The 14,531-nt window shown below is 40.2% G+C and overlaps 1 long non-coding RNA gene across 2 annotated transcripts in view; it reads left to right on the top strand.

Annotated features, from left to right (window-relative positions):
* Positions 1-14,531, top strand: part of LOC144001276 (uncharacterized) — a 150,832-nt gene that overhangs the window by 133,358 nt on the left and 2,943 nt on the right. The window contains exons 1-2 of one of the 2 annotated variants that reach the window (XR_013278425.1): positions 8,897-9,019; positions 12,939-13,046. This is a non-coding gene — a long non-coding RNA (uncharacterized LOC144001276). Of the gene's footprint in view, positions 1-8,896; positions 9,020-12,938; positions 14,204-14,531 lie in introns of those variants that run through there. The other variant, XR_013278424.1, reaches the window with a different exon arrangement.

The following is a 14,531-nucleotide window of genomic DNA, read 5'->3' as shown; positions in this document are numbered from 1 at the left end:
TAATGACAATATTCTATTCTTCCATTTCTGAATTTATACTTATGATGGTAAAATAGCTCCAAACCACCATAGTGATCCCTGTTACCTTAAAATAAGGCCAGGTATCGACCCGATATTGATACCTAGTAGGGATGTAACAATATCCAAAAATCCCGATACGATATCACGATATGAAGGTCACAATACGATAATTATCACGATATTGCGGGGGGGTTGGCGATTTAAAAAAGATCACAATATTGGAAAAAAAAAGAGCTCATACTAAAAAACACACGATATTTTGCTTTTGTACATAACAGCAATGCATATAAACCACCTACAATCTCAAATAACAATATTGACACACTTATTTGCTAATGCAAGCACACATTGATCGCTTCACAAACAAATTCGGTTCCCCTTCATCTGACAATTAGCATAGATTTTAAACATAGAAGGCCAAAACATCCCTAATGTAAATTAAATTGCACTAATAAAATAGCCACTAGAGGGTGCTAGAACTGCACAAATGGAAGTCAACCTGACTTTTTTTTTTAACAGATGTGTTCCTTTTAAATATTGTGAACATGACGATGACGATATTGTGTCTTAATATCACGATATCATGATATTTCCCCTATCTTTACATCCCTAATACCTAGTAGTATCAATACTCGCCGAATACATATGCTGGCAGTGTTTAAATGTCAGAGATAAGTGGTCCAAAATGTTCTTTTTATGCTGGACAAGCACACATATCCCTCTGCCGGCATTTTGTGGGCAGCCTGGGTGCTTCGGTGGTCAAGGCAGACAGTCAGAATTGGAGAGGCATGGAAATACAGGCCCCTTATTAACGCAGATGATTCAGCCTCTTTTCAAAGGGTCATGTTGTGTATGTATGAGTGCGTGTTTGCGTGCGTGTGGACAGCCACAAAATATTACCCACAAACGGAGAGGTTGTGACCTCCAGTATTTGGAAACTGAAAGGTAAAATGTTGATGATATTATTGCACTTACCAATACTGTCATCATGTTTTCCCCAGTTAATGAGTGCATGTAATCAGGTTTAAATGTAAAGACTGCTACTCAGGTTCATATCAGTTAATGAAAAGGACAAGTATGTGACAGAAAGTGTACAATGTAACCAGTGTTTTACTGATACCAGTGAGACAGTGGCATGAATTTGTTTTTTGTTTATGGACAACACTGTGGGAAGTTTGAGGAAGGCCGTTTTCTGCTACCAATGCCACAAAGCAATCTCCAAAAAGGTATGCTTGGATGAGTTTTGTGTGGACGAATTTGAGAGATGAGCACTCTTGACATCACCTGATGTACTGAGATCGAAAATCATGGGCGCTAAATTGCATTCACTATATCAGATTGTGTACGTTGGTGCGCGTGCATGTGATTTTTAAATATTGCGCTCTTTGACCAAGATGGCAAATAGCGAGCACGAGAGAAGAGTCAGCAAACTACATTAGTATAACGACCTTGTTTTTATTTTCCCCCTTACAGGTTGAGTTCAAGTCAGGTTTCATGCAAGCAATGAGTTGTCCTGGGATGACCGAGCAGTTTGTATCTTAAAGGCCACACAAATTAGCATGTTCAGCAGACATAATCTTGGTTGCATCTGGTTAGTAGATCAGCTTTCACATCTGTTTTCACGTGCAATCAAGTTTCCGCCGGTTTTTACACAAGCAGATCTTCAGTAAATAAAACCCTTAATGTTCTTCTGGAATTGTCGACAAAAATAGTCTCATTTAATGAGGTTGCTCGTCAGCCTAATTCTCTGTTTTGGTGTCCATTTTGTATAGATATAGTGGTCTCTGGAGTGCCAGTCAAGTGTGAAATTAAACAACCATGTAAATATTTTTGCCTGATCGCAACTGCTGATCATAGTTAGTATGAAAGCCGCACTGAAGAGACATTGAGTCCCACTACAATCAAAAAATTATTAGTTATTGGAGAGATGTTAATCTGACTACCATCATCGTGCAAAAGGCATCAAACCCCTAAAACTCAGCTCACCCAATCAAGCTAACATTTTTCCTTGCCTGCCAGCATATGTGTGGTCTGCCTCTCTGTGTGGTTTGCAACAAAAGTATAAAACAGAGAGTACATAGAATTTCCTCTTAAGGGATTAAAAATTCTCCCGATTAATGTTTTGCAAAGTACATTAACCATCTATTTTACTTGGATGAAATTCCCTTGCAGTCAATGATGAGGCTATGTTAAGTCTGCAGCCCATGGTCATCACATCCTGGTGATGCTTTCCCAGGATTTCACTGCATCGGTCTTCAATTGCTGGTCAAGAAAAGAGAAAACCTGAAAGCAGAAATACCAAAAATCAAGCAGCCGCTGAAAATGGTCAGAACAATGAATTTCCGGGGAGACATTTAATGTCATCAACTACGAGAATGATTGGTGAATGCTAAAAAGCACCAGTGTCTAAAATAGAAAAAAATAAAAATAAATCTGCAAAAAAAAAAGATAAAATTAAGATTCAATTTTGCACAATAAAGAGAAACATTGTCTTAAGTTAATTGTTGCGTATTTTGTACGAAATTCTCAATACATTTGCATTATATGAACTATTCTGAATATAATATGCATATTTGTATGGTAGTAATCACGTCACTTTTTTTTTTTAATAATAGTAGTTGTAGAATTTGTCTGCAGGCATGCACTCAGGAGTACTTATGGTTAAAAAAAAAAAAAAAAAAAAAACTCTTTAATTAAGCAACCCAAGGAATGATTGCTGCTGCCTTGCATAACCTGAAGCCATTTCGACAAACGCGCATGCACAAACAGTGGCCACCTGAAGCAAATTGGAATAGTTGCCCCATCCTCCCTCTTCTCTTGTTCCCCTCCACCCAAACCTATTAAAACTTGCTCCGGGAGGAAACTCCCACTTCCTCCACATTCCTGAAGGATTTTCCATACAGAGAATAGTAAACAAACCTTTAAACAAAGAATAAGTGTGGAGGGGAGGGTGAAGCAGTGCATAGACAAGTCAATGTTATTTCCTTCGTGTAGTAAATCAAAAGCCGCTTTCACACTGACTTCCCGGTAAATTGGCGAGGTGGGGGGATTCTTTTGTAAGGGAGTTGAGGTGTTTACAGTCATCAGCAATGGTGGCGGGAGTAGCTGAAGGAACAAAGGGCTGTGCAAGGACCTGGAAAACCCTCATCGTCTTCCCCCAGCTCCCGACACACACGAATTTCCTGGCACTGAGATGAGTAAGCTGAGGGAGGAAGGCCTCCTTATCAGCTTTCCTTATGAGGACGTCTGGTTTTCACTGACTCGTGTCAGTATGTCAGTTCTGGGTCAACCTATGCCCGGGCGGCGTATGTGTGTATGCATGTTTGTGTGTGTGCTATTTTGCATTATTAAATACTTTGTCTGCAGAATTGCTATTCGCTGTTGTAAACATTTTGGAAATACCAGAAGCAAAAATAATCACGACCTGTTGTCTTCAGCAATGCAATTTTGGCGGTTCTGATTGATTTAAGGGCTGACTTGGAGCCAATTGCAAGAAGGAGTCATGCCACATCACTTTTGTCAAAATTCCATTCAGCTCTGCCCCATTTCCTTGTGTCTGTTTCATTTCATTTCATGATGACAATATGTAGTGGCGTCTCCCAAGACAGTTTTTTGAGTGTGCTGTCCCAATATTTAGATGTAACGTTTCTCAGTTTGGGCAAAGACATCCATTTGGCATTCTCACTCGGGGCAAGTTAAATCAAACAAAACATGGCTCTTATGTGGTTGCGGGATTCCCCCAAATTATCGGAGCAATAGATTTCTTTTCTGTAACTCGGTAATATGTTTGTTTGTCTTCCATTAACACTTCCAAGTTCACTTCAAACTTTGTTTGGCGCCTGCAGTGCTCTTCCAAATGTTCCATGGTGAAAACCATCAACGCTGCCTAAATTGTAAAACACTCCACCACTTTTTCATTTGTAGCCAACAGCACCCACAATCTATTTGCTTGAATGTACAATCAAGTTAGCGCCCGCTATTTTTATATTCATAAATCAGGTCATAAGTATTTTTTCACTCTTACAGTATTACAAAAGAAATAAATAAATCCTTCTACGACAATAAACATATTTAGATGGTGATAATTTGACCCTGGAACAGCTTATCTCTTCTTCCATTATTATTAGGATTTTTTTTTTTTTTTTTATCTGAACTTAGACAGGTGAAGGTATATTTCTGTCTGTTATATGGGAAAGTGAGTATTTTTTTTCCTTTTTTTTATGGCAAAGATGGGGGGGAGTCGCATTTATTTCGGAGCTAGTGTTTTTTTTATTTTTTTTTATTCTAGGACTGAGTGGAATGAAGAAACATCAACAAAGTAGAGTTGACTTCTAGGCAAGGCAAGGGAAGGCGGTTTTATTTACAATATAGCACATTTTGTACACAAGGCAATTGCTTCACACAAGCAGACACAGCACCTAAAAGCATTTAAAAACACAACAGCTAATAACATTCAGAAGCAGAGGAAAAAATGGAACATACGTTGACAACATTAAACACATTAACAGAAGAGCTTAAAACATTCAAAGCATTTAAAAGTAAAGAAATAAAAGCAGGTTTCTAAAACGACTAAGATTGTACTGTGAAATAGATTTTTTTAAACAAATTAATCAAAGCTATGGTGAAAAATTCTTTTAAAATTTTTAACCTGGATTTAAAAGCATTTTCACTCTTGCTGACATTTCTGTACAGCATAGCAGCTAAATGCCGCTTCACCATGTTTGCTTTGAAGTTTTCTAAAAGTGCTTATTCGAGCAGACATTTCCCTCTGGCACACACATACACACAAAACAACATTGGCAAGCTTCTGTGAAGTCGGCATCCTTTGCAAATGTCGCCCGACTCACTGCTGAAAATTTAGTGGCCATCTGAACTGGATATAGAATAGAAAACGTCTCCTGGATATAAACTCATTAATCATTATTCAGGCTCTCATGCTTCCATCCAGGCTCTATGTTCTGGCCGTTTCTTTTTCCTCGATCCCTCTGGCAGGGGCTGGTCTGGAGCTTTGGATCCTGCCTCGGCTTGCTCACAGGAATGTGCTATTGAGAAAGAACCGCACCGCAAAGCCTCCCAGTCATTCCAACCCATAATCAGATCCAGCTTGTCATCCCCCCATCCCATCTCATTCTTTCTTTCTTCCTGACTCCCTATCACGAAGAGAGAAAAAAAAAAAAAAGCACGACAAGCACACAAACACCCACATCGAGAACAGGAACACAGACACCCCCACAGAATCAGACACCAATTTGTAGAAATGTAAGTTTGGGCAAACATAGCTCAGCAGTGACTTGTAAAAGTTGTACTGGGGAAAACCAAAAGTACAGTGCAAAGAGAGAAGAAGAATTCATCCCACTGACTTCATGTATGGACTAATCTGTTCTATGTGCTCATTATTGTACCATAAACAAAGCAATAACTAAAAATGTGCAACGAGCATGCGATGACTCACGTGTTGTATTTTGGCAACAAGACTGTTGATGACTCATTTTGATGCACTTTTGAAAGTTGTCCCCAGGGGAAATCGTGTCGAAATGTTGTAGCGGGAGACTTTCAAGTCTTTTTTTTTTTTTTTTCCTCTCCATTACTTGCATTGCAGAGTATCACCAATTCAGAGTTTCAGAGCACATATTGCCACATCAAACTCCTCATTTTCACATATAAATTTCTTTTGAAGACATTTGACTCGTGGGATTTGTCATTCAGATTTATGCTTTGAAACAGCAAAACAATTCTCCATGTTGTGCTGTACCACAACAAACAATTCAAGTGATGACCACCATAGAGAACAGTTGCTATTGTGTTGAGATGGGCAGCATTACTTCAAAGTTAAGCAGGCTGAATACACGCTAACAACCGAAGAGGGGTCGAATAGTACAAAAGGACACAAATAGCAGCATTTTGTTCTTCAAAAGAACCATTGACAGTTCATTTATCCATTTTTTTTATGCATCGTGTAAATTGTTGTCCATCCTTGGACAAATCTATATACTAAAGTGCTTTCAGTATATATTCCAACCTTTCATTGAATGGACATGGACAGTGAATGTTCTTGGGCATGTACTTTTGTTTTGCTCTGAACTTTGTTTCCAGTTCTGTCATCCCGACTGTAATACTGATTACTTTGGCTACATATTACTTTGGCTATACAGTCACGTCCATCCATTTTCTACAGCAGTTCCTGTTTTTCCTTTGTTTCATGTCATAGGGAGCTTACTGTGAGCGAAATGCAAAATACATCCTAGACCGCCTGGGCCATCTGGAGTGGTGGGACAATTCCCGGTGGGCCGCTGGAGGTCTCTATTTATTTCGTACCCTGGGTTCGTCATTCCATTGCTTCTTACATAGTCCAATATATTATATATAATATTGACTGCCTGCCTTTGTTACCAACCAATACTAAAAGTAGCAAAACTTTCATCCATGAAGAGAAAAAATAACACTGTAACAATATTAAACCTTGTCTGTGCAAAAATAGCACATTAAAGAGGCACAACACAATCACAAGTGGACTTGAATCAGTGGGTGCTGGTGTCTGTGGATCTCACTTTGCTTTATCTATCCTTCCCTCCTTCCTCTCTTTAGTTTTTCCTCTGGTCACTTGAGATCTCAATTTATTGGAAGTTTGAGGTTTCTGGGGTTGGCATAAGACTCTGGTTTTGTAACCACGCAGGAGGGGTTTTGTTGGTGCTGGATTTCACTTTGATGGATTGGATGTACTGGCTTCCATGGATCTCACTCTGCCTTATCGATCCTTCCCTCCTTCCTCTCTTTAGTTTTTCCTCTGGTCTCTTGAGATCTCGCTAATTTGTTGGAATTTAGAGGCTTCTGGGGTTGGCGTAAGACTTTGATTTTGTAACCATGGGGAAGGCAGGAAGTGTTTGGTCGGTGCTGGATTTCACTTTGATTTATCTTTCTTTTCTCTTTATTTTTTTCTGACCTTTTCTCTGGTCTCCTGACCATTTGAACCTCACGACTCTGGCAAGATTCTGAAGTACCTGGTTAAGGCGAAGGGTAATGGGATATTTACAAGGTTTTACGTGAATTAATGAGTATGAATGTATACGTATTTGCACGCAAACGCACACACGCAAACGCACACACGCAAACGCACACATACACACACAAAAAAAAAAAGAGCAATGATGATAAGACGTTGAATCGGTAAGACTACCGAATGAACAATTCTGAGCTCTTTAAAAAAAAAAAAAAAAAACATGTAAAAAAAAAACAACAAAAAAAAACAAGTGGACTAGTCACGGCAACAAAGCATGCTGGGAAAGCCTTCTATGATTACCGTTGCCGTGTTTAAGTTAGCATCAGTCAGCTCAGTAGTGCGTGAGAACAGGTTTCAAAATAAGAGCACTAATAAGAAGTACAGTGTTAGCTGCCTTAATATTGCTGGTTTAACTTCTTTTAATAAGTATGTTTTGTTAAGTGTAAAATATCTGATCTCATTTCATATAAATTTGCTTATTGGTCCCTTTTTTGTGCCATTTTATGTTCACATACTTGTTCAAATAAACACTGATCGTGCTCATGACCTTACACTTGTAAGAGCATTCAATTGTAAATGAGATTTTTGATCAAATGCAATATGAATATTGTTGGAGGGAATGCTCATCTATTTTACATTGATACATTAACTGTAAAATTGTGTATGTTGTTCATTAAAACGTGAACTAAATTGGTCTGAGCCCTGCGCCACACCGGGCTGAAAATGGGCCACAGGTCACATATATAGACAGACACATGTCCATACAATTTTCCATTTTCTTGACCGCTTATTCCTCACAAGGGTCGCGGGGGGTGCTGGCGCCTATCTCAGCTGGCTCTGGGCAGTAGGCGGGGGACACCCTGGACTGGTTGCCAACCCATCGCAGGGCACACAGAGACGAACAACCATCCACACTCACACGCACACCTAGGGACAATTCGGAGTGCCCAATTAACCTGCCATGCATGTCTTTGGAATGTGGGAGGAGACCGGAGTACCCGGAGAAGACCCACGCGGGCACGGGGAGAACATGCAAACTCTTGTTTAATATATATATATCATACAGTAACTTGTGAATATTTCAGTCCCAGTTATGTATACCTCTCAAGAATGAGCAACCTCATCATTCCTCTATCTCTAACCATCAATCTTTTCATCTTGTTCCACCTGGCTGTCTGTGAAATCTGCTGATCTTTCCCTCTTCATCTCTCCAACTCCAGACCTCCCCTCTCTTACTCCATCTTCTCACCAAGGCGGGATGGGGAATATTTCTTTAAGCTCCCTTTTCTCTCATCTTGAATCAGGAAACTCTGACTGCAGGGCAGTTTTGCTGGCTTTCAATAAAGTCTTGGATCCTGTGCCTGTATGAGAAACCGCAGCTTCGATTACACAGAATGAAGCACTACACAACCCTGGGCAAGTGAAAGGTGTTTTCAATAATTACTTATTATATGTGTTTAGCGAATCAGAAACATCTGTGCTGAATTTGAGTGAAAGAGCCCCAAAACATTCCTAAAATAGGAGTGACGCATGCAGTCTCTCTCTCTCTCTCTCTCTCTCTCTCTCTCTCTCTCTCTCTCTCTCTCTCTCTCTCTCTCTCTCTCTCTCTCTCTCTCTCTCTCTCTCTCTCTCTCTCTCTCTCTCTCTCTCTCTCTCTCTCTCAGTCTACACATGCACCATTGTCAGGACGAGTCTATTTTTTTTAGCTGGCCACAGCTGCGGAAATGAATATCAAATGTAGTTCTACCCCCATAAATCAAAACCTTTTGCCATGTTCTGACTTTCAACCCCCCCCCCCCCCCATTTAAAGTCAATTCACATGGGCGGTGTGTATTACATTCACACCCAACGGCTTAATTCTTTCCTCTGAAATAGTCGCAGCGGAGTTTTAAGGAGGTGAAGGTCAAGAAGACACAGAGCTTCATCAAAGCTTAGGCTGAATGTACAAGACATTTCACAGAACTTCAGCAATTATGAATGCTTGCTGGCAGAGAGGTTGAAGTAAGAACTTTTTTTTTTTCAAAAACCAAGATATGTAGAGTATAATTAGAACTTGTGACACTGAAGATAGGACTGACATTTTTTTGTTGGTGGCCATTTATGAGTGATGTGAATTGCCTGTTGTTTTTTTGTTTGTTTGTTTGTAGCATTAGAATATGATGACAATGTGAGATTTTTGCATTTTACTGTATATGTAGGCTTGTTTTGTGGGTACATATAAAAGGGCTATTATAATTGGTGATGACTGAGTGAGTAGTGGGTAGTGAGTACGGATCCTAAGTATCGGTATCGTACCCACAACGGTCGCCGATACCAGTAGGTCTAGGGTATGGAACTAGAAATTAGACAAAGAGGAAAATGTCATTAATTTCATGCAATTTTAAGGGAAAATGTTATATTGTGATATATAGGTCTGTGTTTAAAATTATATGCCATTTTTTTGTTGTTGTTTTTGTATATTTTAATATCAAAAAGTACAAAAGTGGTATCAGTACTAGGTATCGTATTGGTGACACTCAACATTTGAGTAATACTAGTCATACTGGTATCGGTCTGAAAAAAAAGTGGTATTGAACATCCCTAATATCATTAGTGAATTTGAAAATTTCTATTAGTTAAAATCTAGCATTTTCATTAGTCGTACATATGGCAAACAGATGTGCGCAATTTTACCTCTCTAGTAACATTTACTTGCCCTACTAGTATGCTGAATTTGACCAATAAGTGTGCAGAAATGTCAGTTTGTTTGTTTTTTCCCCACCGGACTGCTTGATGATGGAAAACACCTCCAATCATATTCTCTTATATACCTTTGCGTATAAGTAAGTGCAATACCAAACGCCGAGAAATGGTCAATTTAATTACAACTAACAGTTTAACGTTGGAATATGTATTTGAACTATTATGATAATCACAACGCCATGCAAGTGTGTGTATGCAGGTGAAGAAGGGTGTACTCAAAGCGCCGGAGGTCCTGGACTCGGCTTTATCTCTACTTTTGTGGGATTAGTGGGGATCCAGTGCTGTCCAAACCTTATCCTGACCTACCAGCCAGGCCAAACCAACACACACACTCTAGATCAAGCTGTGGGACAATAGACATGACTGTCTGTTGATTTAGCAGGTCTGGGTGCCTGGTAAAGAGGGATTGGGGTTGCCTGCTCTGATGTCCAAATGTAAAGGGAGGTTGCAAGGGAAGGAGGGAAGCATTGCCAAAGGGGGATGAGTGATGTGTTGAAGTAGGGCAGTGTAGCGAGGGGGGTCACATAAGGCTGTGATGTGATTGTGTATGTTTGGGACAGTGGAATGTGAGGGAGGGAAGAGTGGGCATGCAGCAAGTGACATCCCTCTAATACCACACCTAATCTCCAGCGAAGGCACTGAGTGCAGACACACGTACGCAAGCAGACAGAAAGTAGTCAGAATGTACCCAGTGTTTGAGTGCTCACTGTTCAGTCTTCACACAATTGTCTGGTTGGGATTTTTTTTTAGTTAGCATTGAGTTTGTCTTGTCGAGATGTGAAAAGCAAACATGTATTCGGAGCAGTTAAACACCATTGTAAAAGAGCAACTTCAATGTTTTTGACATTTTAAAATGGCACTGAAAGGGGAAGTAACACCATCACCAAAAAATAAAAAACTGAAAAATCTTGGCAATAATATGTTCTATGTAGACCCACTAGTCTTAATGTGTTATTTTTGGTTAATATTGCGTTAGTGGAATATGAGATAAGCAGCAAAATCCAGGAGTTTTTATCCATCTCAGGGTTGGCCATTTTGTCACATGCCGTTGAGTTAAGATGACATCACAGTTGCTCAGGAAACAGGCAATGACCAATGACAGCTCACTTGTTTTCTGAAGTTGGGCTGTGATTGGTTGTTACCTGATACCTGAGCAACTGTGATGACATTGTCACTCGACAGCAAGTGGAAAAATGGCCGCCCCCTGATGGATAAAAACAGCTGGATTTTGCTGCATGACTCATATTCCACAAATGTAATATTATCAGAATATCATATTTAGACTAGTGAGGTCACATATAACATATTATTGCCAAGAAATGTTGACGGTTCACAGCAAATCGGTCAGTATTAAATTTCCAGTGTTCAATATGTTCAATGTTCAGTATTTTAACACTGTTAGGATAAAATGTTACACTGTCAGAGCAAATTTCCTTGAGTTTTGAGGATGGATGTTGGCTGTAACCTGAATAGCACTACTTTGAGTGTTAAATTGACCACACCCTCATTTCCGCTGAAGGAGAAACTTTCCAATTTTCCACTGTACTGTCGACATTTTGGTAGCGATACGTCCAGTTGGGGCAGCATGCATCACTGGTATAGTGGTTGTCTCGCAACCCTGAGGGTGTGGGTTCGATCCCAGGCCAGTGTGAGTAAGTCAAAGTATCCTTGAGCAAAATATTGAACCCCCAGTTGCTCCTGATGCTGTGCCATCAGTAGTCCAAATGTAAAGCACTGTTGTCAAGTTCCATAGAAATCTGTGTTGTAGCTCAAGAACTTCAGCTCTTCTAGATGAAAATATTGATTGAATGGCAACCTTCTCCACTGGAAGGAATGATGTCAGCTTCCCTCCTTCTTCCTGACCACAAGATGAACTGACACCCCCTGAGTTGCTCACGTCAGGCACTGGAGAAACATACCAGTCTAACTTATCCAGTCACACACATAAAGATTCTTATGCTTTGCTTACTAAGCCTTCTTCCTTCCCGGACCTCAATAGTCACATTCAGAGCCTGCAGAGCCAAAACACTATTAATAAAACCGCAAGGACCTGCCGAGTGACACCTTGCCAATTTACACTTTACTCAGATCCAACGAGTGTTATCATAATCAGCCTGCTGGAAGGTGTCATAAAACGTAAAAATAGTAAGAGGAAAAACAGCTTTGAAGGGTACTTTATGTTGGACTCAGGGAGGGTTGCTGTCTTGTTTTTGAACCAGGACCGAATGACAGAGCCACAATTATAACAGCGTCAACAGTCAGCCACATGCCTGAATAGATTGATCATCTTGTACACAAAGTTGAGTAGGACGGTCGTAAAGTAAAAGAATAATATCAATGGAAGAGAGTTACAGTATGGAGACGACTCCATTCTCTATATTCTTCTATCTCATATTTTGTGCCCATCAAATTGTATTGTCACTGTGTTGTGTGTGTTAATCTGTGTGTGCTGATGCTTTGCTCCTCCCTGATTGTTGTCCCTCGTCCCTGACTCGACCCACCAATCGTCACCAAGGAAAGTCTGATCATCAATTGGATTCCAGGAATGCAACCAGCTGTATTGATTACCACTGTTTCAACGTTTAGCTTTTAGGCACTGTTCACACGAAAGCCCGTTTCATTGAATTCGCACAAGTTTCTTACCGTTTGGGCAGTTTGTCCACACAGTGGCTGGGTTTCGGAGCCTGAAACTGATTACTTTTGAAACTGGGCTCCAGAATGGAAAGATTTAAAAATGTGCCCCGTACGTTCCAATGTGGACACCATAGCAAGATAGCTACTTCTCTCATTACTGCGCACAAACTGCCAGTCTGTCAACAACAACGGCAGATAGCCGTGTCTTCCTCGTTTTGTGCAACCTCCTTAGCTTGTTTATGCTTTTACAGAAAAATGTTTTGCATGATGTTGTACTTGAATCAGCCAGCATTGTCTGTACAACATTTGTTTGAGGAACGAAATCGGCTTTGCTTCCATGTAAACAGGGCCTTAGCCTACAAGTACATTCAGACGTATTTGCAAATACAGTATGTCTGTTCGAACATGTTCAAAAAGATGCACCTGGACAAGAAAAGTTGTAGTTAATGTTCACACCTAACACTAACGCATTTGTCATTCATCAATGCATTATCCTCATTGAAATACATGGAATACTTGTATTATTATTTTTTTTTCTCAACAGATTAAATTGTTGGATACCGCTGCAGCACCTGTAAGTCCACTTGCCTCCCCATCTGTAACAGCCGGCGACGATGGGGGGAACTGCAAAGTTTTCCCAGGCTCCGGGAAGGTGAATATAAAGGCCGGTCTGTTCGCTGTGTGCCTACATCTACAGCGCCATCTCTTTGAACTGGGCAGCCATGTCAGCGGCTCACTGGCCTCAGCCACCACACCGCCCTTCATGTGCCCACGGGTAGCGATAGGCTGCACGCCAACAGATCCACACAACACACAACTAATGAGCAAACACACGCACACGCATGTTGGATGATGTGTGCAAAAATGAATGTTGTGTAGTTTTTTTATGCAAATATTCTCTCATTTTGAATTACCTACAGCATGTTCTAATGTGCAATGGTGATGTGGGTGACAATGAGAACCCCCACAAAACACACCTTAAAATTATTAAATAAAATGTAATTAAATTCAGTGATCTGTTGGGTTCATTCATTATTTGTTTAAAAAAAAAATCTAAAATTGAATTATTTGTGCTAGTTTAAAGAAGCAAGATAGCTATCACGGACATTTCACTACCAATTCAAAGACACTAAAGGCCGGGGTTCATAACTTGAGCTACATCTTAAAATATCTGGTGGCTTATGTGTTTATTGTTGTATTGTCTGCTTCGAGGATCAACATTTGGGATGCTGTGCATGTGAATATATTTGCACAGACTCTTGATGCTCAACTGAAAAGACGTAACTCTGAAAGAGACTGCGATTCCAAGACAAACACGCATTTGGTATTAGCATATGAAAAGTCTTCTGCCTTCCATTCTGTCTGCCTCTCTGATGAGCTGAGGTCAGTACAGCCAAGAATGTCGTTTGGCTTCGACTCAGAGGAAGAATTCTTGCCTGCCATCAAGATCCCGCACTTTTCCTCTTCCTGAGAGCCATGCACATGCATAAATCAAACAATCTCTGAAGAATTCCCTCCATTATTTGTGACATCGATTTGGTGGAGCAGGCGCATTAAAGAGGATGTGGTTGTGTGGACCAGGGTCCTGTGAGGGTCAATTCCAGACTCAGGGTGTAGCTGAGTAGTGCACGACAACAACCTTGGAAGAATAGCAATGTATCTTTTTGTTTTTGTTTTGCCTTAAATGGGAAGTCAACCCAAAAATAAAATTCTTGACAATAATATGTTCTAAAAAAAAATCCAGCCGTTTTTATCCATCTCAGGTGACGGCCATTTTGCTACTTGCTGTCCTTTGAAAATGACAGTTTTCAGGTAACAACCAATCACAGCTCAGCTTAAAAATCACAGCTCAGCTTAAAAAATAAAAAAATAAAAAAATAAAAACACAGGTGAGCTGTGATTGGCCGTTGCCCGAGCCCTGAGCAACTGTGAAGTCATCTTCAGTTGACAGCAAGTGGCAAAATGGCCGACCACGGCGTTAACTGTACAGTGTATTAAAATGAAGAGCAAAATGCAACACCCGACAGACTGTACAACCTTTGGAGTTGGCCAAGAGTGATCTACAATAAATGAAGCAAACCTTGGACTTCAATTTTTTAGTCTGAGAAGTCTTATTACTCACTGTGCCAAGTGGATG

Source organism: Festucalex cinctus, chromosome 14, assembly GCF_051991245.1.
Source record: "Festucalex cinctus isolate MCC-2025b chromosome 14, RoL_Fcin_1.0, whole genome shotgun sequence".
NCBI classification, from domain to species: Eukaryota; Metazoa; Chordata; class Actinopteri; order Syngnathiformes; family Syngnathidae; genus Festucalex; species Festucalex cinctus.
Note: the sequence above shows the minus strand (reverse complement) of the source record. Positions and strands in the feature narration are given on the sequence as shown.